This window comes from Marmota monax, unplaced genomic scaffold (genome assembly GCF_021218885.2).
Source record: "Marmota monax isolate L192 unplaced genomic scaffold, Marmota_monax_Labrador192_F-V1.1 WCK01_AAM20220418_F8-fsc00014, whole genome shotgun sequence".
Taxonomy (NCBI): Eukaryota; Metazoa; Chordata; class Mammalia; order Rodentia; family Sciuridae; genus Marmota; species Marmota monax.
The window spans coordinates 25,502,877-25,529,112 of NW_026695222.1; the positions used below are offsets into that span (position 1 = coordinate 25,502,877).

Sequence of the window (26,236 nt, forward strand, 5' to 3'; positions counted from 1 at the left end):
TTTATAACTCAATGTGCTGCATGATCTAGGTGCTCAATTAATGTTGTTATGTTAACAATAATGGGTCCCTAGGTGTGGTTGATTTACTTTGTGATTCTTGATTAAGTTTGGTTAATTCATAAAAGAGACCATAATGAATGGGTGCCTTGTTTTTTTAAATCATTCAGAGTCTTGGGGCCATCACAGCAATGAAAAGATTTAATTTTAGGGAATTGGCTTGCTGAAGCAATCTAAATTCCTTCTCTGGAGAGCAGAAAGTGTGGGGGGATGGCCTAGCATATTGGTTTTCAGGTAGCACTGCCTGTGGAAGGTGGAGCTCAAGAGTCAGCCTAAGGGGCTGAGGGTCTGTGAATGTTAGGGTTGCTTATAACATGTGAAGGCTGAAAAAGTATTATTGTTGGTAAGGTTTGCCTGTCCAACTTAGAATTTAATGGATGAACAAAAGTGGGTGGGGGGGAAAAAACCATGAAAGGAATCTATTGCAAATCTAGAGACCTGAGAGACTTGTCAACAAAATATAATATGTAGTTGCTATGGTTTGGATCTAGAATGTCCCCAAAGGCTCATACATCAAAGGCTTGGTCTCCAATTCAGCAATGTTCGCAAGTGGGACTTTTAAGAAAATGATTGGCTCATGAGACCTCTAACCTCGTCTGTGGGTTAATCTGTTGGTGGATTTGTAATTTGAATGGACTACTTGGAGTTTGTAGAGACTGTAGGAGTTGTAATAAGGGGGGGGGGCTTTAGGGACTTTATCTTGTCCCCAGCCCTTCCCTCCCTCCCTTCCTCTCTCTCTCTCTGCTGCTGTAAGGTGAGCAGTTTTCCTCTGCCATGTCCTTCTGTCATGAGGTTTTGACTTTGGAACCAGCCATTCAGAACTGAGACCTCTGAAAGTGTGCGTCAAATATATCTTTCCTTTTCTCAGGCACTTTGTGCTAGTGGAGGAAAGCTGACTGATGCAGCAGTCGTGTTTGGACCCTTGGTTGCACTCTCCAGGGAAGGAAGTCATAGAGATAGCTGGAGAACACTGAGCTTGAGACTGGGTATTGGTAACAAGAATTCTTGTTAATTTTGTTGGGTGTGATAATGGGTGCTATTTTTTTATTTGTTGGATGTGATAAAGGTGTTATCCAAAACAAACAAGCCTTCATGAGTGAAATGATTTGATGTGTGACGTTTGCTTTTAAATGCTGCAACAAATATTAAATAAAAGGTTGGGAGAAGGGGTCATGGAAAAAAATGGCTGAATGTAAAAGCTATTGCTGGGGACTAGCCTCTCTATTTTTACATGTTTAAAGATTTTCTAAGAGATGTTTTAAAAATGAGGAGCATCACATGATCAAGCACCAGCAAGGGAATTGGAAGTGGACTTTAATTCTGAAGTCATTATAGAGTTATAGGTGCATCAGCTTCAAAAGAACTGCTCATAAAAACATTAGTATTTGGGGGAATGAGTGTTTCTTTTCAAACGCTTAGTTTTTAAAAGGTATCTGTGAAAGAGCTTGGAAGAGGGCATACTATGTATAACAAAAGCCAGGTGCCAACTGATATCTGGAGCCCTGGTGAAAACAGGCTTGGCCAGGCCAGTGGGATATTGACATATTCAGAGTCCTAGTGCTAGAAAGTACAAAGCATGTCCACCTTGAATGAAAGATGTCTCCAGAGCCAGGGCATTCCGGTCCACCTGCTTTGTTCCATGATTGCGAAAAGGCCCTTGTAAAGGACTATAACTAAGCTGCTGGCCTCCAGGCCAGAGGTATTTCATTAATTTGAGCCCAAAACTATTGGACTTTTTATCTGACTAGTATAAACTTGGATCAAAGATTGTCAGTTATAATGTTTTTATAAAAGTTTGCCTGTCAAGTGAAATAATTTGAATAGGATTGGCAACTAATTTAGTACTCTAATACTTGAGAACTAGGAAAAAAAAACTCAGATATCAGATTATTTTTTAAATCAGAGATGGGCAAATTCTTTTCCATGAAGGGTCAGATTACAGACACAGTTTGGCTTTTCAGGTCTGAAGATCTCTGGCACAGCCTCAGCTCTGTGGTTATAGCCTGAAAGCAGCTGTAAAGCTCACATAAATGACTGCATAGCTGTGTCCTCCAAGACTTTATCTACAAACATAGGCAGTAGGCAGATTGGCCTCCTGGGCGGTGGCTTGCGGACCCCTGCTCTAAGTCACGCTTGGCTTTATTCCCTTAGTGCTGCCATGACTGTTGAGCTGAGCCAACCTGACCAGGGACTCTCCCAGGGTCAGGGAGAAAGCTGAGCGTTGAACCAGGACCACCCTGTTCTGTTGAAAGCCCCTTGGCAAGTTGCCCACCTGAGGTCTCATCTGTCCTGTGCTAGTTGAGGATGAACATGTCTTCTTGGTGGGATGAGCATAGCAGGGGACCAGAGTCACAGTGGGGGAAGCAGGTCCAGCCTTGTTCCCCTTGTTCACTTTGATTGCCCTTTATTTTACTTTTCTCCCACTTCTCCTTTGCCACTTCATTCCCTTCCTCCTTCTTCCTCCTTCTTCCTCCTTCCTCTTCTTCCTTCTCTTTCTTCCTTCTGTGTATCTTTTTGTGTGTGTATGTGTGTGTGTGTGTTTGGTACCAGGGATTGAACTCAGAGGTGCTTAACCTCTGAGACACATCCCCAGCCACTTTTATTTTTTGAGACAGGGTCTCACTAAGTTTCTTAGAACTTTGCTGAGACTAATCTTGAACTTGCAGTCCTCCTGCCTCCTGCCTCCTGAGTCGCTGGGATATTAGGCATGTGCAACCATGTCTGGCTCTGTCTGTATCTTTTAATTGATTTTTTTCCAATTTACATTCAAGGTTATTATTGCTAAGTACAAGTCTTAGCCTTGTTATTTTGTTAAATTTCTTATGTTTATTCTGAATATTTCTTGATTTTTTTATTCCTCTCTTATTTTTCATCTTTGTAGTTTGAATCTTTACTGTATTAATAAGATTTTCTTTCCCTTTTCTCTTGTGTATCTGTTCTTCTTCTGAGCTTTATACTTTTAATGTTTTCATTTTAGTAACTCTCTTTCACTTTTTGATGCAGGAGTCCAATTAGTATCCAATAATTGGGTCAGGTGGGCTTGAATCTTCAATTTTTGCTTGTGTTGGAAAGTCTGTTTCTTCCTTACTTCTGAAGGATAGCTTTGCTTGAAACACAACTCCTTACTTGGTATTTTGATTCTTTTCTGTGGAAGTGGAGCCCAACCCTGGGCTCCTCTACTCGGCCATCTTCATAGAAACTTTTTATTGACTTTTTGGATAGAAAGGGGAATTTATTTGCCAGGAAAGATGATCACATCATATTTCTTCTCAAAACAGTGCATGTCTTCCTCTTTGCTGATTGGTTTCAGGGGTGCAGTCCATGGTTGGCTGACTCCATTGCTCTGGGTTTAAGGTGAGGCAGAGCATCGTGGTGGGAGGGTGTGGTGGACCAAAGCTGCTCAGGGCAGGCTAGAATCAGAGAAGGTCCTGGATTTTTCATTTCCTGTGAAGCCAACAGATGAACATTAGCAATTCCTTGAAATTATCTCTGTTTGGAAAATAGTTGTAAATGGCTATCTTCATCACAAATAAGAATAAAATCGCATCATAAAAATTTTAAACATTTTTTATTAGACAGAAATTTTGTAACAAACCTAGGTAATGGAAGAGGAAATGTTTTTCATCTTCAAAAAGCCCATTAGTCTTAACCCTGATGGGAAGAAGAAAAGAGGTGAAGGTACCTGGTTGGCTACCACGTTTGATAGTCAATCACCCATGAAACCAGTGTCCCTCCAACTTTTCCAAAGTGCCAGGACTGCAGGAAGTGCTAGGCACAGAGGCATGAAGAAGCCTTGGGACCACCTCCTGAGATGCTCCCTGCCTAGAGGGGTGGCAGACAGTAAAGGTGGTACAGACGGAGATAGGAGAGTGAGGCAAGAGCTAGGGCACCAGGAAGAGAGGGGGACTGTGCACTGAGAGGAGGTGGGGGTGTGACATTGGAGTGGGGTGATGCTGAGGAAGGCAGCTCTCTGGGCAAAATATGCACAGAGGTGGAGTTTTGAGACAGCCTGCCCTGTTAGATGAGGCTTGATGAGCAGGTGGGAGACTTGGAAATAAGGGGTGTGTGGGAGATAAGGAATAGGAGGAGACTGGGTGATAGGACTGATGACTGTCAAGGGAAGAATCTGCTCCATCAGCTAGATGTTTTGCTGGAACTTAAGTCTTAGTAAGGCAACCCTGGCTGTGCTACAAAAGCTATTGTTTTTTTAGGACTAATGATATGGCAATCCGTGTTCTGAGTGCTTCTGACATTTTAATTTGAGTACAAAACCCCTATAAGACAGGTATTTTTAACCTCATTTTATTGCTCAGCAGGCTCAAAAGGGGCTCAGAAAGGCTAAGTAACTTGCCCCAAGTAACCCAGGTAGTGAGTGGCAGGGGTGGAATTTAAGCCAGAGACTGACTGTAGAATTCATCTTAGCAGCTCTTCTTTGGACGACTCATCATTCACTCATATATTTATGCATGCATTCATTCATTCACAGAACTAATGTTCATTGAGGGCCTGTTAAGTCTCAGAACTACATAGGCATGGTGGACACAGTGGTGAGTAAAAAAAACCTGGGTACTCCTCTCATGGAGCTTTGAGTCCAGCAGCAGAGAAGGACATTAAACTGGTGAACATAAACTAATGAGATAATTTCAGGTGCTGTGAAGGACACATAGCAAAGCCAGTGTGATGGAAAGTCCCACTGCAGTGTGGCTGGAGGGATGCAGGCACTGCTTGCTGTGACTGCCTAAGGCTTCTCCAAGCTCTGAGAGAGGCTCTTGAGTTAAGATTCAAGTAAGAGAGAAATAGAAGAAGATCTTAGAAGATGGAAAAATATACCCTGTTCATGGATAGGCAGAACTAACATCATCAAAATGGCGATATTACCAAAAGTTCTCTATAGGTTTAATGCAATGCCAATCAAAATCTCAATGGCATTTCTTGTAGAAATAGATAAAGCAATCATGAAATTCATATGGAAAAATAAAAGACCCAGAATAGCAAAAGCAACTCTAAGCAGGAAGTGTGAATCAGGCGGCATAGCTATACCAGATTTCAAACTATACTACAGAGCAATAGTAACAAATACAGCATGGTACTGGTACCAAAACAGGCGGGTGGACCAATGGTACAGAATAGAGCACAAAGAGACTAATCCACAAAGTTACATCTATCTTATATTTGATAAAGGGGCTAAAAGCATGCAATGGAGGAAGGATAGCATCTTTAACACATGGTGCTGGGAAAACTGGAAATCCATATGCAACAAAATGAAACTGAATCCCCTTCTCTCGCCATGCACAAAAGTTAACTCAAAATGGATCAAGGAGCTTGATATCAAATCAGAGACTCTGCGTCTGATAGAAGAAAAAGTTGGCTCCGATCTACATATTGTGGGGTCGGGCTCCAAATTCCTTAATAGACACCCATAGCACAAGAGTTAATAACAAGAATCAACAAATGGGACTTACTTAAACTAAAATTTTTTTCTCAGCAAGAGAAACAATAAGAGAGGTAAATAGGGAGCCTACATCCTGGGAACAAATTTTTACTCCTCACACTTCAGATAGAGCCCTAATATCCAGAGTATACAAAGAACTCAAAAAATTAAACAATAAGATAACAAATAACCCAATCAACAAATGGGCCAAGGATCTGAACAGACACTTCTCAGAGGAGGACATACAATCAATCAACAAGTACATGAAAAAATGCTCACCATCTCTAGCAGTCAGAGAAATGCAAATCAAAACCACCCTAAGATACCATCTCGCTCCAGTAAGATTGGCAGCCATTATGAAGTCAAACAACAACAAGTGCTGGCGAGGATGTGGGGAAAAGGGTACTCTTGTACATTGCTGGTGGGACTGCAAATTGGTGCGGCCAATTTGGAAAGCAGTATGGAGATTCCTGGGAAAGCTGGGAATGGAACCACCATTTGACCCAGCTATTCCCCTTCTCAGGCTATTCCCTGAAGACCTTAAAAGGGCGTGCTACAGGGATACTGCCACATCGATGTTCATAGCAGCACAATTCACAATAGCTAGACTGTGGAACCAACCCAGATGCCCTTCAATAGATGAATGGATAAAAAAAAAAATGTGGCATTTATACACAAAGGAGTATTACACAGCACTAAAAAATGACAAAATCATGGAATTTGCAGGGAAATGGATGGCATTAGAGCAGATTATGCTAAGTGAAGCTAGCCAATCCCTAAAAATCAAATGCCAAATGTCTTCTTTGATATAATGAGAGCAACTAAGAACAGAGCAGGGAGGAAGAGCAGGAGGAAAAGATTAATATTAAACAGAGACATGAGGTGGGAGGGAAAGGGAGAGAAAAGGGAAATTGCATGGAAATGGAAGGAGACTCTCATTGTTACACAAAATTACATATAAGAGGTTGTGAGGGGAATGGGAAAAAAAAAAACCAAGGAGAGAAATGAATTACAGTAGATGGGGTAGAGAGAGAAGATGGGAGGGGAGGGGAGGGGGGATAGTAGAGGATAGGAAAGGTAGCAGAATACAGCAGTTACTAATATGGCATTATGTAAAAATGTGGATGTGTAACCGATGTGATTCTGCAATCTGTATTTGGGGTAAAAATGGGAGTTCATAACCCACTTGAATCTAATGTATGAAATATGATATGTCAAGAGCTTTGAAATGTTTTGAACAACCAATAATAATAAAAAAAAAAGATTCAAGTAAAGACAGAGATCGTCACATGAAGAGCTAGAGGAAGCGCCCAGGTGTAGTTCTTCCCTGTCAAGGAATAGCTGGAAGGCCTGTGTGTCTGGAGTGCTCTCAGTGACAGACCCTAGAGGTGGGAGGAGTAGTTGGGGCTGTACCACTCGTGGGCCTTAAGTCTGTCTCAAGGTGAAGTGTCTGCTTTTTAAATTTTTTAAACAGTGCTAGGGATCAAACCCAGCATCTTGCACATGACAGGGAAGTGTACCCCTGAGCTACCCAAGTCCTGAAGGCCTTGCCTTGTATTCAGGAGTCATGGGAAGTCACTGGGGAATTTTAACCAGGGGAGTGACGAGAGCTGAGATTCAAGAAAGGGTGGCCTGGTGGGGAAGCAAGCCAAGAAAGCCCAGGGTGTTCCTGGGATCCAGTCAGGGATGGGATACCATAAGGAAGACAGGCAGGAGGGCAGGGAATGGGGCTGGTAGCTGTCCCTGCTGCCAAGGGAAGACTCAGCAAAGACTGATCTTGTGGGAAACTGGTGCGACACCTCCACTCCCTCCAAATTGGGTTAGGTGCTCCTCCTCCTTGTTCCTGAAATGGCATTCTGTCTTGGGTCACCTTCTAGCAGCATTTTAAATTACTATCATTCCATTCATTAATACTGTGTGGACTACTGCACTCACCTTCTCTTTCTCTAATTGGGTGGGTTGGCAGGAATATTGGGGTGTGTAATGTCAAAGTGAAGCACATGAACTGCTTGAAGATGCGGAGTTCTCGCCTAGCAGGTAACCTGAGCAAATGCTTCCCGTTGACCGCCAGTGTAAAAGTCAGAGTCATAAATAATGACGGGTTTTGGAAGCCCTGATTAAAGTCACAAATCAAAGAGGAATTTCCATGTATGCATGGTGTAGAGAGGACGGCTGCTCATGAATTAAGTTGGTCTTTCAGCCAGCCCATTTCCTAGTGCTAGTAATAACCATCAGTAGCCCTCAAAGATTTGCAATATAAAACATTATGTGTTGGACGGATCTGCTCATATGAGAGCTAATAAATCAGCGTGGGTCTTGTTAGAGAATGACATTTATATAGAGGAAGTTTGCCTGTGCAACTTGCCTTTGAAATTTAGTTAAGTCAACAAGGATCTGCAGTCTTGGGGGTCAGTTCCCCTACAAAAGCCAGTAATGAGTCAAGAACATTCTTTGTCTTTTAGATGGGTTAAGTTTATCTGGTTTAGCTCATAAAGGTAGTCCCAATTAAGGAATTTGCATTAATACTTGTAAGCCTCTTAGTGAGAAGAACAAAACCATTTTAAGTAACATGGGAATGGTTTTACTCAAGTTTCCCTCAAATCATGTAAAACCTTTCAAAGAGTTGTTCTTCAAAGATGGCCATTGATACCCCCTAAAACTTATTTATATAAGTTCTAGTTAGTACATTCTTATTAAAAAAAAATACTAGTTTTGTAAATAGGGCTTACCAGCTTCTTGGCTACCCATAACCAATCTTCTGACAGTTTGAGTTGGACATGACATAGTGGACCACGTCTATTGTGTGTTCTCCATCCAGAGTTCCCCTAGCACTGTGTCAGAGACAGAATATTGGGTCATATGGATGATTGGTCTGGCCCAGGGTGTCATATCTCATCCAGAGTTATGGTGTCAGGATGACATGTTGAATGGAGAGTCGTAAATCCTGGGAGTGCCTGGAGAAGGGGTTCTTGATGAAAATGCTTTCTGGGATGGATGTGTCCTCATGTGCTGCCTCCAGCTCCAGTCCTGTTCATGTCTTGAGAGAGAAAAGAATATCATGGGGTATGTTTTATTGTGTTTAGTTTTTCTTACTTTTCACTTAAAACAGTTTTAGTGTGGCTGTTTAGTTAGGGCGTGGTGGTGTTCTGTGAAGTCTCCAGTGTCTCTGAGCCACTTGAAGGTAGCAGACTTGCCTCTGCTGTGCTCAGGCCATTGTCTGGAGTGTTGTTCTCCCTTCCCCAGATCCTTTCTTTTCCCATGAGGAAGATGCTCACTTGACCTTCAAGGTGCACTTGGTATCCTGCTTCTGTTGGAGAGATGTCTCCATCCCTCTGCCCTCCTCCCGAGTGAGCCTGTCTCCTCCTGGCAGTTTCCCATGGCTCTTGCCATTGTGGCATTATGGGTTGTTGTGCATGAGATGACTTTTATTCCTCGGGAGCTTTCAGAATCTGGGGACCTGTCCATTTGCCTCTGGATCCCCAGTGCTCTGTTGGGTTGTGGTTTGCTGTCAGAGTTAACCACAATGGGATGGTTTGCTACTAACAGGCTTTCTGCTCTCAGACTAATCTTTTGACTCTTTTCTTGCTGTAAAATAATCTGTAACATTTCTTTTCTTTCTCTTTTTGTTAGATTATGTCTACTGTGCTTTGAGCCTGTGAAACACATTCACCTAACATCAGACTTAGAATATTAATTTATACTTAGCCTTAGACAGATTGATGTCTTGTAAAAAGCAGGCAAAAACTCTGGGGTTCAAAGTGTTTTTCACTACAGCCTTCTTGTCTGATTTATTTTATGTTCCAGATTGTTTTAAATGATGAAGGTACTGACAGTATTCATTTATTGTGGTCGATAGCCCTTGAGTGACTGGTTACCATAGAGGAGGGTAAATCCTATTTCTGTATGGTAGGATTCCCAAGTATGTTTTTCTGGTGGACATTTTAATCAGAGAAGGGCTTTGGTTTGTTTGTTTGTTTTTTAAAAACATTCACCTGGCATCAGGTGTTATTTTTTGTAAACAGGACAGGCAGGACCTACTGATCCTGATTTTGGTTATATGAGCTCTGAATCACCTTGTTCGAGTTAGATGGTAGAGGTGAGCTATGTCTTAGCTATTGGAGTTTTAGACTTGTACTTCCTGTTGGAAACCCATAGCACTGGACTATAGGGATGTTGGGCACAGTTCAGGGAATCTGGGCAGCCTGTATGTGTGCAGCACAGGGGACTAGGGATGCTGGCAAGGGCCACAGACTTGCATGTCACACTGATACTTCTTCTAGGTCCTTCTACAACTGTCCTTTGCTAATTTAAATTATTAATCCTTATTTTTGGTAAAATCAGTGATGTCCCATGTAAACTTGCCAGTGAACCTAAATGTGGCAGTTTATTATATCATGGATGCAAATGAAAGAAAAACATGATCAATATTGGTTTACTTTATACTTTAAACTGGACCAAGAAAGCATGGAATTATTATTAGAAATGATTTTCTTCAGAAAACTTTACTTCTCTGCATTATTTTGGGCTTTCATGAATGGAGTTGGTAATTCCCCTCTCACCAAATGTAAAAAATACAATGCAAACAATTTGAACAAGGAATGATTTATATGCTATTCATATTCCATTCCTGACATGAACCTTAAGATTCCTGAGGTTCACGTGTAGCCTAGAGTTGTTGGGTCCTAGAACAATGTGCTCGTGATTCTAGCATGTGGCCCTAGACCCTTTATTCCTGTCAGTAGCTACCAGATAATACGTCATCTTAGCAGTGCCCAGAAATGTATTCTAGAAAACCCTTTAGAGAGCAGGACTCATTTTATGTGCTACTTTCATTGTCAGGGGACACAGCAAACTAGCTTGGCATTTCTTTCCATTCCTTCCTCCACTACACAACTTTTATTGAGTGCCTGCCATGCCAGGCATAGCAATGAATTGATCTAGACTCTTGATATGGGGGTGAGGGAGTGGGGAGTGGGCACAGGTGATAAACAGTAAACATAGCAAGTAAAGTTGTTTTTTATTTTTTTGTTTTGTTTTGCTTTAGGAGGTGAGGACTTCTCTGGAAAAACTGAAAAGTAGATCTGGGGGTACAGATGGGGGACTTGCAGTTTCAAAATAAGGTAGAAGACCTCCCTGAGAGGAGGATGCACAAGTAAAGATTTTAAAGAGAGGACATGACGTGAGAAGACATCTCGGAGAGGAGAGTTCCAGTCCATGGGAACAGCCAGTGCCTAGGCTCTTGTCCGGGAGGTGACTGAGTGTGTGGGCAGAGCCCTGAAGTCTGGTGTAAGTGGTGATGGAAAGGAGAGGAGGTGGGAATTCCCTGGTAAGCAGGGCAGGTAACCAGTGGCGGACACCTTTCTCCTCCAGGTGCTTCTCAATAGGGTGATTTTGTCATACCTCCTACCCCAGTGACATCTATGTCTGGAGGTAGTTTTGATTGTCACAGCTGGGGGAGGGTGCTCCTGGCACATGGTAGATAGAAGCCAGGGCTGCTGTGGAACATCCTACAGTGCAAGGAACGCCTCACATCAAAGAAGGTCAGTAGTGCTGAGGCTGAGAAACCTGTTTGATTATGACATAGTTCATAGGCTGTTGATTGATTTAGTTTGTCTTTGAAGACTTGGCCAAAAAAATTAAAAAATAAAAATCATGGGAAGAGGTTATTAATCACCGTAGTTACAATTGACATTGAAGCTAATGTTGGCTATTTTCATTCATTGTGAGGAAAGAAAGTCCACATCTTGCTTATACATTTTAGTAAATCCTGGTGTTTTAAAGGAGTAATTAAAAAAACAAACAAAAAGAAACTCATATACCATTTATAAGTAAGTAGTGATAATCTAATTTGAACTCAAGTAGGATCTTAAGATTTTGAAAGGGTACAGGATATTGATCCACACAAGGGAATATGTTTACTTATACAGAAAAAAAAAAAAAGGAATTTCAGTACTTAGAATAAAAGCTATTTGCATATAAATATGAGATTATTATTAAAAGTAGTTTTCTTGATTTGCATCCAACCAGATTTTTCAGAAATCAGTTATTTGTGTGCCCCTTTTATAATTTTTACCTTGTCCATATATTACCTATATTTTTCTTTATATAAAATAATTTCTTTAATTTAAAACCATTTGGGGAAACTTCTATTCATTGCTCTAAATGAAACTTAACACAATATACCATAAAACAGAAATAAAAACATTACTAAGTTCTAGGTAGATGCAATTGCCTTCAGTGATTCTGAATAAGAGACTGAATTCAAAGGCAGATCGCCAGTCTTAGGGGAATGTGTGGGACATGCTGGCATCAAAGGAAACTTGCTTTTACTTTATTTCATCATATAATTGTCACAGATTTTGTGCCAAATTTTTTTTTTTTTTTTTGCAAAAAAGTAAGGTGTGGTCATTATGTGAAGCTTTTTTGAAAAAATGGTGCTGGTATTACTTAGTTTATTATTAAGTTACGTCAGAACTAGTTCTGATTCAAGGTCTCTCACTCCTACTAATTATACAGTTATTTCTCTAATACTTTTTCTTTAAATTGTCTTTGGTGCAAACTGAGGATGCATGGGAATACTGTGAATATATGTTAAAATCGAGTACTCCAAATTGATGCACATCATTTCTTCATAAGGGTTAACAATGCTTTTCTGGTCTGAAAAAAATTAACATATTAGTTGTTATTGATTTGTGTATAATAGTTGAAATACTAATGATTGAGAAAATTTACCAAAGTTTTTCCAAGTGGACTTGGAAAATTTAAACTTTTGTAATTTTTTTGCACTGTTCCCATTGGTTTTGTTATCCGACACCACCCTTTGTGCCACTCACTGTTAACACTGCAGCCTCTGCACAGACCACACACTTGGCTTCCAGTACACCAACAACTAGCTCTGAGAGTTGCAGGCTCATGGTTCTCACATCTGTATGATAGTACTAACTCTAACTAGACTGTTTCTGTCTATAGCTAGACTTGGAGGTCCTTTAAACACTTGGACCATATTATATAATGTCTGGCACACAGCAGACACTTAATAAATGTCCATTTCCATGGAAAGCAGTCTCCTTGAGTCTTTGATTACCAGGATTCAATCCATGAGAGTCCAGCAGCCTCAGAGAAGGAAGAGAAAGTCTTATTTCATCTTCGTTCCTGAAGAATAATTTCCCCAAATATCAAGTTCTGTGTTGACAGTTTTTTCTTTAAAATTCCTCTAATGAAATGGTTTTCACTGTATTCTGCTTCCATTCTTTCTGGTGAGGAGTAGAAATCATTCATATTATTATTCCATGTATGTAATTTTTTCCCTGCTGCTTTGAAAATTACCATATCTGGTTATTGGTAATTTGAGTATGATGTGGCTAAGTGAAGTTTTCTGAGTATTTGTCCTCTTTGGATTTATTAAGTTTCCTTATTTTGGACACAGATATCTTTCACCAAATTTGGGAAATTTCTGTTTATTTTTTGTCATCTCCTTTCTTCTTTGAGTCACTTCAGTGAATTTTAATATTTCATATATTGTTTCTATTCTAGAATTTTTATTTGGTGTCTTCGAATAATACTTCTTTGTTGAGAATTCTCATCTTTTTATTCACACTGGCACATTTTCCTTTACATTTATAACCATTATTAAAATCCTTGTGTGTAATCCAGCATTTGGGAATCAGTCTGTTTTGATTTTTATCTTTTCAACTAGTTGATGTTTTCCTACTTTCTTTGTATACTAATTTTGGATTGTAACCTGAATATTGTGAGTGTTATGTGTTGTAGAATGTTACATGTTGTAGAATCTCTGGATTCTGCATATGCATCCAAAGAGTATTGATTTTTAAAAAAAACATTATTAGTTACTTAGATCAACTGAGGTGATAGATATGTTACCTTTTCTTTCACATAAAGGATAATACCCCCAAATTTCAGTTCAGTTCTTTTGTCTTTGCTGTGCTGCACTGAGTTTGCCACACAAATTGCATGGTTTAAGGATCAAATCATGGTTTGGGCAGGGTTTAATGGAGAGGGTTGCCCTCTCTGAATTTCTCCTTTCTAGAATTCCTTCAGTTTTCCTTCCCTAAATTTTCTAGTCATTATGGTTGTTCTGAACACTAGAGATATAAATATAAACAATATCAGTAATATTATGTACTCAGTGATTTAATAATAAAGAACTTACTTGTGCCAGGTATTGCATGTCTCTGTCATCTGTCTCTTTATCTTATGTCATTGAGCCTGTCCTTCAACAATCTTCTGAGTTAGGCATTTTCATACACCCTTTAAGCTGAGGAAACCAAGAATCAGGTAAGATATTTATCCAAGGTTGCAAACCTAATAAGTACCTAGCTGTACGTCAGAATTAGTTCTGATTCAAGACCTCTCACTCCTACTAATTATACAGTTATTTCTCTAATACTTTTCAATGAGAAATTTGGGAATTAAGCTTTATAATTCTTCTGTTTTTGTTAATCTTTAGTGTTCTGCAGTTCATCTGGATATGGATTTGTTATTAAATATTCAGTTTAGCGTTTGTATTTAAAATTGAGTATTCATGTTTTTTTTTTTTTTTTTTTTTTAGTTCTGAAAAATTATTAGCCATCATGTCTTTGTTGCCCCTTCCCGTGTTCCTTATCTCTGTGGGATTCCTGTTGGAGTTATCCTAGGCCCTAACATCCTGTTCTTCGTGGGTCCTTTTACCATCCATAGTTTCCACTCTTTATTTCTCTGCGCAGCATTCTGGATGGTTTGGCAGATCAGCCTTCCAGCTCACTAACTTTCTCTTGAGCTGTGTCTATTCTTCTGCTTCTACTAGTTACTGAAATATTAATTACATTGTCTTTATTTTCCATTTCTACTCTTCTCCTCCCTCTTTTCCTTTTTGATTATGATGTCAATTAAAAAATCTTAGATTCTAAGTATATTTTTTGATAATCACATATCAAACATGTGATTTCTTTTACACGTTTGATATTTCTAATCTTGAAGTGTGAACTCTGGGTTTTTTTCTGTGCTAACACTTTTTGGTAATGGTTTGCAGCCGCATGTGGTGTAGTGTGGAATGTTCATTGCCTTCAGGGTGGTGCTGTGAAGTTCCATGTGTCTGGGCTGTGCAAGGGTTTCTTTGGAACACTTTCTCGTTTTCTTCTGCTGGGATGCCTGGGACTTTCTCATGAGTCTGCACAACAGTCATCTTGGTAGGCTAGGGCTCATGTACTTTGGGACAGTGTCGATTTGGACTCCAAGCCTAGGCTGTGTAGGTTCTGGTTTCCATGCTCTCAGGAGTGTCTCCATCACCTAGACAGACAGCTGTCTTGTATTGGGCCCTGATTTCAGTTCATTTTCTGTACCTGTCATCCCTACATGGGTGGGTATCTAGGTCTTAAATGTTGTTTGTGAGGTGTCACCTTCTGCTGACTGCCTTCTCTTTGATTTCTATCTTCCTTTCTGGCCTTGGGGATGTCCTTCTCTCCTTCTTTCTTACTCCGTTTTAAAATATTGAAATTTTTGGGGGTCGGGGTATGTGGGTAGGGAGGGGGTTCCATTCTCTTCAACTCTACTTTCATGTTATTGGAAATCTCAGTAACTAGGATTTGAGCCTTGTCATCCAAAGCCCATGCACCTCTAGGACATTATACTGGTCTAGCATAGTGACCGTGGGGAGTGGAAAAATGGGACTAGAGAGCAGAATGGCCATTTATTATTTCTCACTGTGAGATAATTATTTGCTAGCAGGCTGAGATATCCAGACTGATAGGTTAGTAGCTTCCTTCTGGACAGAGTACACAGAAAGAGGGACTGTGCTTTTCCAGTGTCACTCAGGCAAATAGGATCTTACTGGCCAATATGAATAGGCTTGGGATTTTCATGTATATTCTTACATTGCCTTTACTAAAAATTAAGGTGTTCCTAAAGGTTATGCAGCTCCTTGTGGTCTTACAACTGCTCTGCATTCTTTGGATCTTAATTGGGGATCTTAAGGAGAGTGTTCAGATCACAAGGTCACTTCATAAAATGGAGAGCAAGGGAGTTCAATCTTCTGAAGAGATGTTTTCAACACATTGGTGTCAGCACCTTGTCAAGAATTCACTGTAGCCTCCATGATACCTGGCTTGGAAAGAAGAGAAGAATGGGCAGATGTTATGTTTTCTTATTATTTTTTAAGTCACTTTGATCGATGTATAGTTCACACATGATGAAATTCACCAAAATTTAATTTGTTAAAATGAGTCTTAACAAAATACAGAGTTTGCGATCATAACTGCATTACAGGATATAAAACATTGCCCAGCACTCTGAGAAGTCTTCTCATGCTCACCGACAGGCTCACTTTCCCCTGCCTCGATCCTAGATAGTGGGGCTCTGTTCAGTGCTGCATGGTTTCTTCTTCCCTGCAGTTTCCTATTAGTAGCGCTGCATAGGATCCAGTCTCTTTCCCCTAGCGTAACTTTTCTGAGCTGCGTCTGGTTGTTGCATATTAGCAACTACTGAGAAGCATCCCGTTGTATGGATGCACAATTTGTTTATTCATTTAGGAGTTGATAGATATTTTATTTCTAGGTTTGGGCTATTAAAAATAAAGCTGTTATGAACTTAGAAGTCTTTGTGTGAACCCACTTTCATTTCTCTTGGGTAAACACATAGGAATGGGGATTACTGGATCATGTGGTAAGTGTGTATTTAATTTTTAGAAGCTGCCAACCATTTAGTAGCTGCACTGCTTTGCCTTTCCACTCACAGTGTGTGAGAGAGCCAGTTTCTCAGTGTCTTTACTCACATATTTAACATGGTCAATTAAGAAAATACCCTTCCTGGCCTTCACTGTAGTTTTAATTGATATTTCCTTCTCTGATAATGATGTTGTACATCTTTCCCTAGGCTTAACTATCATTTATATATATTCATTGTTATGATGTCTGTTCAAGTCTGTTCAAGTCTTGGAATCAAGCCCTTAAGAGATTTTTCTATAGCATAGATACATATCCTTTATATGTTTTGCAAATATTTTTTCCCAGTCTGTGGCTCAGTTTTCCATTTTCTTATTTTGAAGAAAAAAAGTTCTTGATTTCTATCAAGTTTAATTCACCAGTATTTAGTTATAGCACATGGTTTGCATGCCCTCTCTAAGAAATCTTTCCCTTACCCAAGAGCACAGTGTTTTCTTTTGGAAGTTTTATTGTTTTGTTTTGGATTTTTGTCAGTGAAAGATTTGAGTTCTTTATGTTACCTAAGGATTAGTTCATTCGGCCTCCCACGTGTATTCAGCTGTTCTGTTACTGTTGGCTGAAGAGATTGTCCTTTCTCCACTGAATTACCTTGGCACCTTTGTAAAAAACAAATTGACCTTAGGTTTGTGGATCTCTTTATGAATTTTCTCTTATCTTCCATTAATCTACATGTTTATCTTTAAATCATGAGTGTATATTTTCCCTGAGTCATTCTACTTGTTTGTTTGTTTTTTTTCAAAATTGTTTTGGTTATTTCAGGTCCTTTAGGTTTTCATATACATTTAGAATTAGCTTATTGATTTCTACCAAACTAATTTCTGGACTTTTATTATTTAATTTTGGTACTGGGGATTGAACCCAGAAGCACTTTACCACTGACCTATATCCCTGGCCCTTTTTATTTTTTATTTTGAGACAGGGTCTAGCTAAGTTGCTTAAGGCCTCACTAAGTTGCTGAGGCTGGCCTTGAACTTACAATCCTCTTGCCTAAGCCTCCTTAGTCTCTGGGATTATAGATGTGTGCCATTGTTTGGCTATTCATTAGAATAAAATTGGATTTGTAGGTAAACTTGGGAGGAGTTGACTAAACAAAATTTTCTGATCAAGAAAGTGGCTTAATTTCATTTAAAAGTTTCTTTTAACATTTCTCTGATTATAGGAATTGCAAATATTTTGTTAAATTTATCCCTAAGAACTTTGTATTTTTGATACCCCCATAAATGGTATTTAAAAAGTTCTAATGCCCAGCCATTTGGTGCTAGCATCCAGTTGCTTTCCACCTGTGTATTTACTTGTGTTCTGCATCTTGAAAACCTCACTGACTCTTCTCGCTGCTTCTTGGAGTTCCACTGGGGTCGTCAGCATGCTGTTTGGGTATGAAGACAGTTTGACTTTTTCCTTGCCATCTTTTTTGTTTTCTTATCTCACTGCTATTTTACTTCTGCATGTGTATGAACCCACATTATTTTTGCCTTAATAGTTACCTTTTGAAGAGATTGTGAAGAATGAAGAAATGTTATTGCACTACCCATACACCTGCCGTTCCCACTCCTCTTCTTCCGCTGAAGTAGCATCAGCTTTCCATCCGGAACTTCCTTAACGTTTCTCGTAAGTGTGTTGCAGTGAGTTCTTTAAGCTTTTGCCTATTGTTGTTGTTGTTGTTGTTATTGTTATTATTATTATTATTATTATTTACCAGGGATTGAACCCAGGCCATTTAACCTGCGTCTGAGCCACATTGCCAGCCCTTTTTAAATATTTAAGACAGGGCCTCACTAAGTTGCTTAGGGCCTCACTAAGTTCCTGAGGCTGGCTTTGAACTTGCAATCCTCCTGCCTCAGCCTCCAGAGCCACTGGGATAACAGGCATGTGCCACCATGCCTGGCTAGCTTTTGCTTATTTTAAAATGTCTGTATTTCCCTTTACAACTTGAAAGGTATTTCTCCAGGTAAAAATTCTGGTCAGTGCCATAAAGACTCCTTCTACTTCTTCACTGCATGTTTCTTGATAAGTTTGCTGTTTTTCTTTCTTTATTTCTCCATTTTTTATGTAATGTGTCTTCTTCTTGAACTGCACTCAAGATTTTAATTGACAAATTATCATTTGTCAATTAAATGTAAAATAGACATTTTAAAGGATACCTCTCTGTCCCTGGTTTGTAGCCACTGACCAGCAGCCTGGTGGGGGCCTGCGTTATGCATGTCTGCATGGGATCCTGGAGTGCTGGGCTCTTCTGTGCTTACAGTTCCTGGCAGATTTTTGAAAGCTGGCCATTCCTCTCTTTGGGCACATCTCTTCTCTTCTCCTTTCTCTTAAGGTCCCATCACATTGCCTGACCCTGTCTGCAGGTGAAGGGTGCTTTATTCTTTTTCCCTCTATTTCGTTTTCTTTTGTGCTTCACTTTGGAAAGCTTCTATTACTGTGCCTTGAGTTCCCTCATTTTTGTCAGTTGTGTAATCTTCTGTTGATTTCTTTCAGTTTATTTTTTATATATTGTGTTTCTCATAACTCAAATGCATACTTAATTAAGTCTTATTTGCATTTCTGTCCTCAAAAGTTATCATTTTTTTTTCTGGAATATACAGGACATTCTTTTAATTTCTCTGTAGAGAGAATTTTCTGTTAATTTCACCAACTCTGACATTTATGGAAATTTTTTCTTCATTTTTCCTGTCTTTTGTCATATTGTCTGACTTCTTACATGCTTGGTAATATTTCATTGGATGCTAGACTTCAAGAATTTTATGTGGTTGGTTGCTAGGTTTTGCTGTATAAATGGTAACAAACCAGTTATGTGGATTTTGTTAGGATGTGTAGTGAACTGGAGGTCAGTTGAGTCCACTGAGACTTGTTTACAAGTGCTCCAGTACAGTGCTGGGGACAGTGCTGGTGGAGACTGGTCCAGCCTGCCACTTGGTCCATACCCTGTTTAGAGCTCCTCTGTCTGCAGTTAAGTCTCTCTGGGACATCTCTGCTGATCACTACTGTTCTTGCTGTGTCTCTGCTGCACTGCTCCTTCCCAACCAAATTCTAACCTCCTGGGCCTCTGTAGTCTTTGGTTTCCCTTGGTAGAAAGTAGCCTTAGGTGTTCAGTGGCTCCCTGCATATTCATATTCGTGTCCTTTCTCTGAGGGATTATATCCTGCACTGCCCCAAACTGCTGCTCCATTCATTTTTTTTCTGGTTTCCTACTTGTGCCAGCTGCGGTCAGTCTTGCCCCCTTTTCACTACCTGGCTCCTCCTGGCCAGCCATCACCCTTCCCTGGGCACTGTTGTTCTTCCAGTGTTCTTTTGACTAGCTCTTCCTGCGTAACTGTGGTGTGATGCTGGGCTGGATGCAGGCCTTTCCCAGGGGCTGTGGTCCAGTCCTCTGCCTGTCCATGCAGGGAGAGTTCATCCAGGCATGTTCGTAGGGTTCTTCGTGCTGCTTTATTTTATGGTCTATGTCATTCACTTTTTCAGTATTTTCATAAATTTATTTTAACAGTGTCAGCCCTCCATTTAACCTCACTCCCAGTCAGATGCTGCATGGGGGCTGGTGTGCTTCAGGGACTCCCAGAGCAGTGGGCACAGATGTGATGCCACCAAAGAACCCTGTGCGAAAAGTTTGATGGCCAGTGTTGGCAAGGAAGAGCCTACAGCCCCAGGAAATGCAGTAGTGGGAGATTGACCTCTTGGGGTGTGGGAAAGGCTCTTTGGGACAAGAATTCTCAAACTGGAGTGAAAGAAGTGAGTGTCTCTGGCCATTAGAAGAGCAGGTACAGGATCATTGAGATGGAGGATTTGGGTGCATTTTAAGAACTATAGGACCTGGGTGCAGTGGTACACGCCTGTAATCCCAGTGGCTCGGGAGGCTGGGGCAGGAGGATCACAGGTTCAAAGCCAGCCTCAGCAACAGCGAGGTTCTAAGCAACTCAGTGAGACCCTGTCTCTAAATAAAATACAAAAAGGGCTGGGAATGTGGCTCAGTGGTCAAGTGCCCCTGAATTCAATCCCTGGTACCACAAGCAAACAAACAAACAAAAAAACTATAGGAAGGGCACTGTGCTTACTCTGGCAGTGTAGCATGGTACAGTGTCCGTAGTCCGATTGTGAGTTCAAATTCTGACCCCAATTTTCTAGATGTGTAACCTTTTGCGGTTTTCTTAACCTTCCTGAGATTTTCTTAATAGGAACTTGGGAATAATATGGTTGATGTCGAGATTTAACAAACCACTGCTACACAAAATGCCCTTAGCACAGTTCCTCACTTAGGAAATAACCAATACGGGTTAATTATTATCCAGTATTTTATTGCTTATAGATGTTATTTCCTTCTTTTATGTAGCTAGTGTAGTAGGATCGCTAATATTCTGCAATAATAGCTACTCTTTTGAGGGACTTAATTGCCAGGGTCTTTAGTTCCTGATTAAGCAGAGTTTCTTGCAGAGTTCCTGGTATTTTTATGGTTATTTTCTGTTACCTTAAAGCAGCAAGGTAGTTCTTAAGGCAAGAGCACACAGTGGGCCTTGAGGCTGCTTCTGCATGAGGAGTTTGGAGTGTACTGCGTAGGGGTCTCTCCTGGCCCAAAGTGGAACTGAGCCTGGAGCACTGCACTGCTGCTCTGTGCCTGTCCTGTTCTGAGTCCCCTCCGTGCAGGTCTTCAGGTGCTCTGCACTTGCCTGTGCTGGGGCTGCATGTTCCTGCTGGGCCCTTGGAAGGACGCCCTGTGAATGTTCATGCCCAGCATTGTGATCCCTGGGCTTGGCCATGACCCAGAGTGGCCGTGTTCATTTGAGGCAGTGATCCTGCACAGAAACCACATATTTTGATTATGTCACACACATTTTTTTCATATGTATAATTCTTTATTAAAATTCTCCAAGTAACTATTTTACAGTGTGCATTTTTAATAAGTTCTTATTACTAGCTTAACAGAATTAGTTGAGGAAAAATGTGGTTATTATTCCAGAGAAAAGTAAGCACCTAGGCACCAGCGTGTCATTTCTATTTTAAACTCTTATCAATTACTGCCTAAATTGACCCTGGTTTTCCTGTCTGCCGGGTAGGACCCCCTGTGTTGGGCTCCAGCAGCGCTCCTGGGCAGCTCTCTGATTTTCAGGGCAGGGAATAGTAGGAGGCATTTACACCTCCATAGTAGGTGCGATTGATCTTCACAGAATTAACTATGGGGGCAGTTCTCTTGCCAAAACTAGCCTCAGGGAGGTGTTTGGCAGTCTGTTTCTCTATCTTTATTCTTTTAGGTCAGAAATGGAAAGGCTGGGTGGTGGGAGGAGCAGCAGGGCAGGCTCTGTGGTGTGTGTTTCTCTTTATTGCACCTGACTCCAGCCAGGCTCTCTTTCAAACAGCCAGAGTCCTCTCGATAATTGGCTGTCAAATCCAGGCAGTTCCCCACCTGCCTTGTCCTTTCAGTTGATGCCCTCTTCTCCAGCAGGAATAGAATGAGGGGTGTCTGCTTAATAGAAAGAAATGGTCATATGGGGGAATTCTTTAAAAGAGTTGCCCATATTTTCTAATATGAATAAGATGCATATCCATAAGCCAGTGTGATCTGAACCAAGGCTTTGCCTAGGCCCGAGGACCCTCTCCTTTCTCCACAGCCTCTCCTCTGCCTGTAGTTCCATGTCTTACACGGAGTGAGAAGATTTGTGCTAGAAACATAAATGTAAACTCTTGAGTTTATGAAATTTTCCTTGTTTTACCCATGCCAAATTCAACAGCTGTATTTTAGTGATTCGTGTTTGTTGAATCTTTCTGAAGAATTTCAACTAATGTTCAGGAATTCAACTTTCTTTTGACAGTTGTGTCAGTGGTTTACACAGTATCCCACTGAGTTGTTTAACCAGAGTAGGAGGGGTAACTGGTATAAGCAGGCTTGGGAGCACAGGTAAGTCCCTTGTTGTGGGCAGGTCATTCAACTGGGTTATATGGGCTATGCACCAGCCTACTTTGCTGGGGACAAACTAGATGAGCAACCAAGGGAAAGCTGCTTAGCCTTTCTGGGTACTAGTTTGCTCAACTGGAAAGTGAGGATGATGGTAGTTTGGGCTTGGTTGAGTTTATGTGGGAATTGAGCCCTACTTGTAAGGTGCTTCCCTGCCCCAGCTCATCACACCTACTCAGAAATGCAGTTCCTCTGATTTCGTCATTCCTGGAGAGCAGCCTCTCAGCTCTGAGTTTATTATGCCCTGGATTCACAAAATGGCTGGAAAGATTAGGTGATTGGCTTTGGGCTTTCTTGGTGAAATGCATGGCTTTGAAGTTAATTTATTATGTGTTTGTGTTAGTCAGCTTTGCATTTCTGTGACCAGAATACCTGAGAAATCAATTTAGAGAAGGGAAGATGTATTTTGGCTCATGGTTTAGAGGTCTTGGTCCATGGTTGTCTTGGCTCCATTATTTTGGGCCTGACATGAGGCTGACCATTAGAGCAGAAGGATAGGGTGGAGGAAAGCTGCTCAACTCATGGTAGCCAGGAAGAAGGGAGTGATGGTGGGAGGGGCCCTGGGACAAGATATACCTTCCTGGGTGTGCCTCCAGTGACCTGCTTCCTCCAGCTAGGTCTCAGTTCCTAAAGTTCCCACTACCTCCACTGATCTCATCAATCAGTTAACTAATTCCTCAGTGGATTAATCCATTGATAAGGTCAGAGTCCTTATGATTTAATCATTTCTTCAAATCCTCTTGTCTGAAATTGCTGCTTTGGGGATCAAGCCTAAAATACATGAGCCTTTGGGGGACAATCCAGATCCAAACCATGGCAGTGTTTTGTGAGTATCAACTATGTGTCAGGCATTGTGCTGACACACACTGAGGAACCAGCAGTAACTGAATGCAGTCCTGCCCACAGGGAGCTTCTGTCATAGAAGAATTTGTTGCACATAGCTGTGAACTGTAATATAGCAGCAGGTCAGTCCAGGTTGCCACCACCTGGAGCATTTGAGGTGAGCACAGTGAGCAGGAAAGCCTTTCTAGAGAGGCTGCACCCCAGCCAACACCTCATAGCCAAGAGGAGAAGAACCTCCACTTCTGATGGACCTAAACATGGGGTACATTAGGGTTGGCCAGAACCACAGGTCTTCATGTGTGTGAAGTTATGTGTTTTACATCCTGAAGAGGTGTGATGAGAACATGGTAGCATAGGTTAGATGACTCGACTTCTAGCCACACACTTAGTAGGTATTATTTGTGGGATTCATTCCATGCTAGATGTGCTTGGCTCCAGAACTGTGAGCTCAGCCACCATATTGTCTTGGGGAGGGGAATGCTGCCCTTGGTCAGGTATACAGAAAAGAGAAGGCTTAGAGAGGAAGGGAAAGGATGATAACTGGCTCATTTCCAGCCAGAGTGAGCTGGGAGACCTGGACGTGGGGGGGAGGGGTGTGGCTGGGCATCACCAGGTCAGAGTGTCAGTGGATGGGAGTTGACGCCATTCAGGAAGCCTTTCCAGTACCTTAGGGTAGACGAGATGTGGGGTGAACTTTTTGTTAGATTCTTGCTAACCAGACAAAACCTATTTGTTTCTTTTGCTGTTTTCAATGTGTTTGAGTAATACTGCATAATCATTTTTCATAGGGGTAAGCCTCTTTGTCTCCTTGCTTCTGAGAGCCACAGTAGAGGAGTAGATTGTGTTTATGTTGAGAGGAAGTGACTCTGCATCAGATAGAGGGCACTGAGGAAAGACGTCCAGCTTTTCTTTATGATCTGGTCCTCACCACCCTTCCTTTGGGGTTGTACAACTCTCATTTCCTCTGAGATGGATTCTCAAAGTCCGGATCCTTAGAGGCATCAGTGGAAAGGGCTGTGAAGGTAGGGAGCAGGCCACGCACGAAACCTTGTGTTTGCACAGGGTGACTCGTCTTGGTTGATGCACACTCAGGAATATGGGTTTTTTGTTTGTTTGTACTAGGGTTTGAACCCAGGGATACTGTACCACTGAGCCCCATCCCCGGCCCTTTTTATTGTTTTCTTCTGAGACAGGGTCTCACCAAGGTGCCAAGGCTGGCCTCAAGCTTGCGAACCTCCCAAGCAGCTGGGATTATAGGCGTGTACCACTGTGACTATCATGAGAGTGGTTTTAAAGTTATTCCTTTCCCCTGTAGATGGATTCAAAGATTATAGTAAGATTGGGCCAGCATGAGGATAACAACCTTCTTAGACCTTTCAGGCCAGGACCACCTGTCCCCTCTGGTGCACCTGGAATCTTTAATGGTAAGCACAGCCACAGCCACAACCCTCTGCTCTGTGTGGTTTACAATGGCGCTGGGGCCACCTTGCTGCTACAGTTCAGAGGGCTCATGGCTGAGGTGGGATACAAGCTGTGTCCCTGAGGCCTGGACTCTCTGAACGATGGCCACCTTATCAACTGTTATGATGCTGTGGCCCAGAACTTTCTGCTGTGGAGACCCATGTCTTGTGTCTTATGCGTTTTGGTTCCAGTTAGTTGATTTTTTATGCTAATGTAATTGTGCCATTTCTTAAACGTTCTAATTGTTGCTGATATGTGAAGATGAAATTGATTTTTATATTTTTATTTTCTCACATTGATACTAAATTCATTTATCAATTTACTGTACATCTTGTGGATTATTGGGTGTTTTCTACATATATCCATGATATTGTTTATGAAAAATGGCAGTTTTATTTTTTCCTTTCTTATTTTGTATTTTTAGTAACTTTAATTTATTGCCTTAAAAATTTTATTTAAAATTTTTAAAAATAATTTCACACAGAAAAAGCTTCAAGAGTACGGAAAAAAATTCTTGTATAGCTTTCCTTTGCTCAGATTCATCAGTTAGATTTTGCCCATAGCGCCATTATTCTCTTTGTCCTATGTTTAGTGATCTCTATCTGAGCGCTTGGGCCTAAGCCTGTCCCTCATGTTGTCTCCCCTCCTTGTGCTTTTCTGTAAATAGGGACATTGACCATTCACTCATATAATCATAGCACAGTTAAACTTAACTGATGCAGTACTGTTATCTGATGTGTAACTTTTCATGAAAGCTTGCCAGTTGTCCAACAGTGTCTTTAATGTGGTTTTTCTGTGTCTCTCTGTCTAGAACCCAGTCCAGCATCTTGTATTGCCTTTAATTTCTGTGTATCTTCAGTCTCCCTTAATTTCTAAATTTCTTAGCCTTGCATTAGCTCTTGTGATACTGACATTTTGGAAGAATGCAACTCATTTGTCTTGGAAAAATAAACTTGGTTAACTTTAAAATCATCATTGAGGTCTGATTTTTAAGTCATGCTCCTCCTATATCTGTTGAGATATCAGGTGATTTTTTTCCACTGAAGTTCTCTTTTTAAAAATGCTCTTTAAAACTTCTTTTATTGTCAAGTGTAATGCATATAGAAATTTGGAAACAACATACATACAGAGTTTAAGACATTTTTATGAAGCAAATATCCATGTAGTCATGTGCCCAGGTCAAACAATTGTACATTGCCAGCATCTGGAGCCCCTTGCCCCATTCTTAATCACTACTTTCTATCTACGAAATATAAGCACCATCTTGATTTTTATGTCAATCACATCTTAAATTTTATGTCTAGTATCTACCTCCAAATATCTAATTTAATTTTAGTTTTTTTGAATTTGACAATTATGAAATCATACAGGAAATATTGATTTGTGAATTCTGTTTATAGTTTGAGTTTGTTCCCTTTGTAACAATGTTCTTGGAATATGTTGACATTGTCCATCTACAATTGGTGGAGAGGTTCATTTTTGACTATAGGAACAGTTTGCTAAGCATAATTTTCTCTGTGCACTCAGAGCACGTAAGTACACATCTCTAAAGGCAGCACACTCAAGAGAGTATGGATGTCAGATGGGGTGTGCTTGTCTTCTACTCGGGTAGGTACTGACAGCTTTCCCAAGTGGGAATATTTGTTCACACCCCTGCCTTTGCCCTGCATTTTGTCTGCCTGTTGATATTGTCAAATTTTAGATTTTCTTTCAGTCTGGTAGTATGGTAATACATATAATAATATCACTTTGTGATTTGGACTTGTGTTTTCCTTCTTCTGAGTT

The 26,236-nt window shown here is 40.8% G+C and overlaps 1 long non-coding RNA gene across 2 annotated transcripts in view; it reads left to right on the top strand.

The window, feature by feature from the left end:
* The window catches only part of LOC124085293 (uncharacterized), an 84,835-nt gene that overhangs the window by 3,091 nt on the left and 55,508 nt on the right, over nucleotides 1-26,236 (top strand). For both annotated transcript variants that reach the window (XR_009225826.1, XR_006849396.2), the window contains exon 2: nucleotides 17,684-17,811. This is a non-coding gene — a long non-coding RNA (uncharacterized LOC124085293). The remainder of the gene's footprint in view (nucleotides 1-17,683; nucleotides 17,812-26,236) is intronic.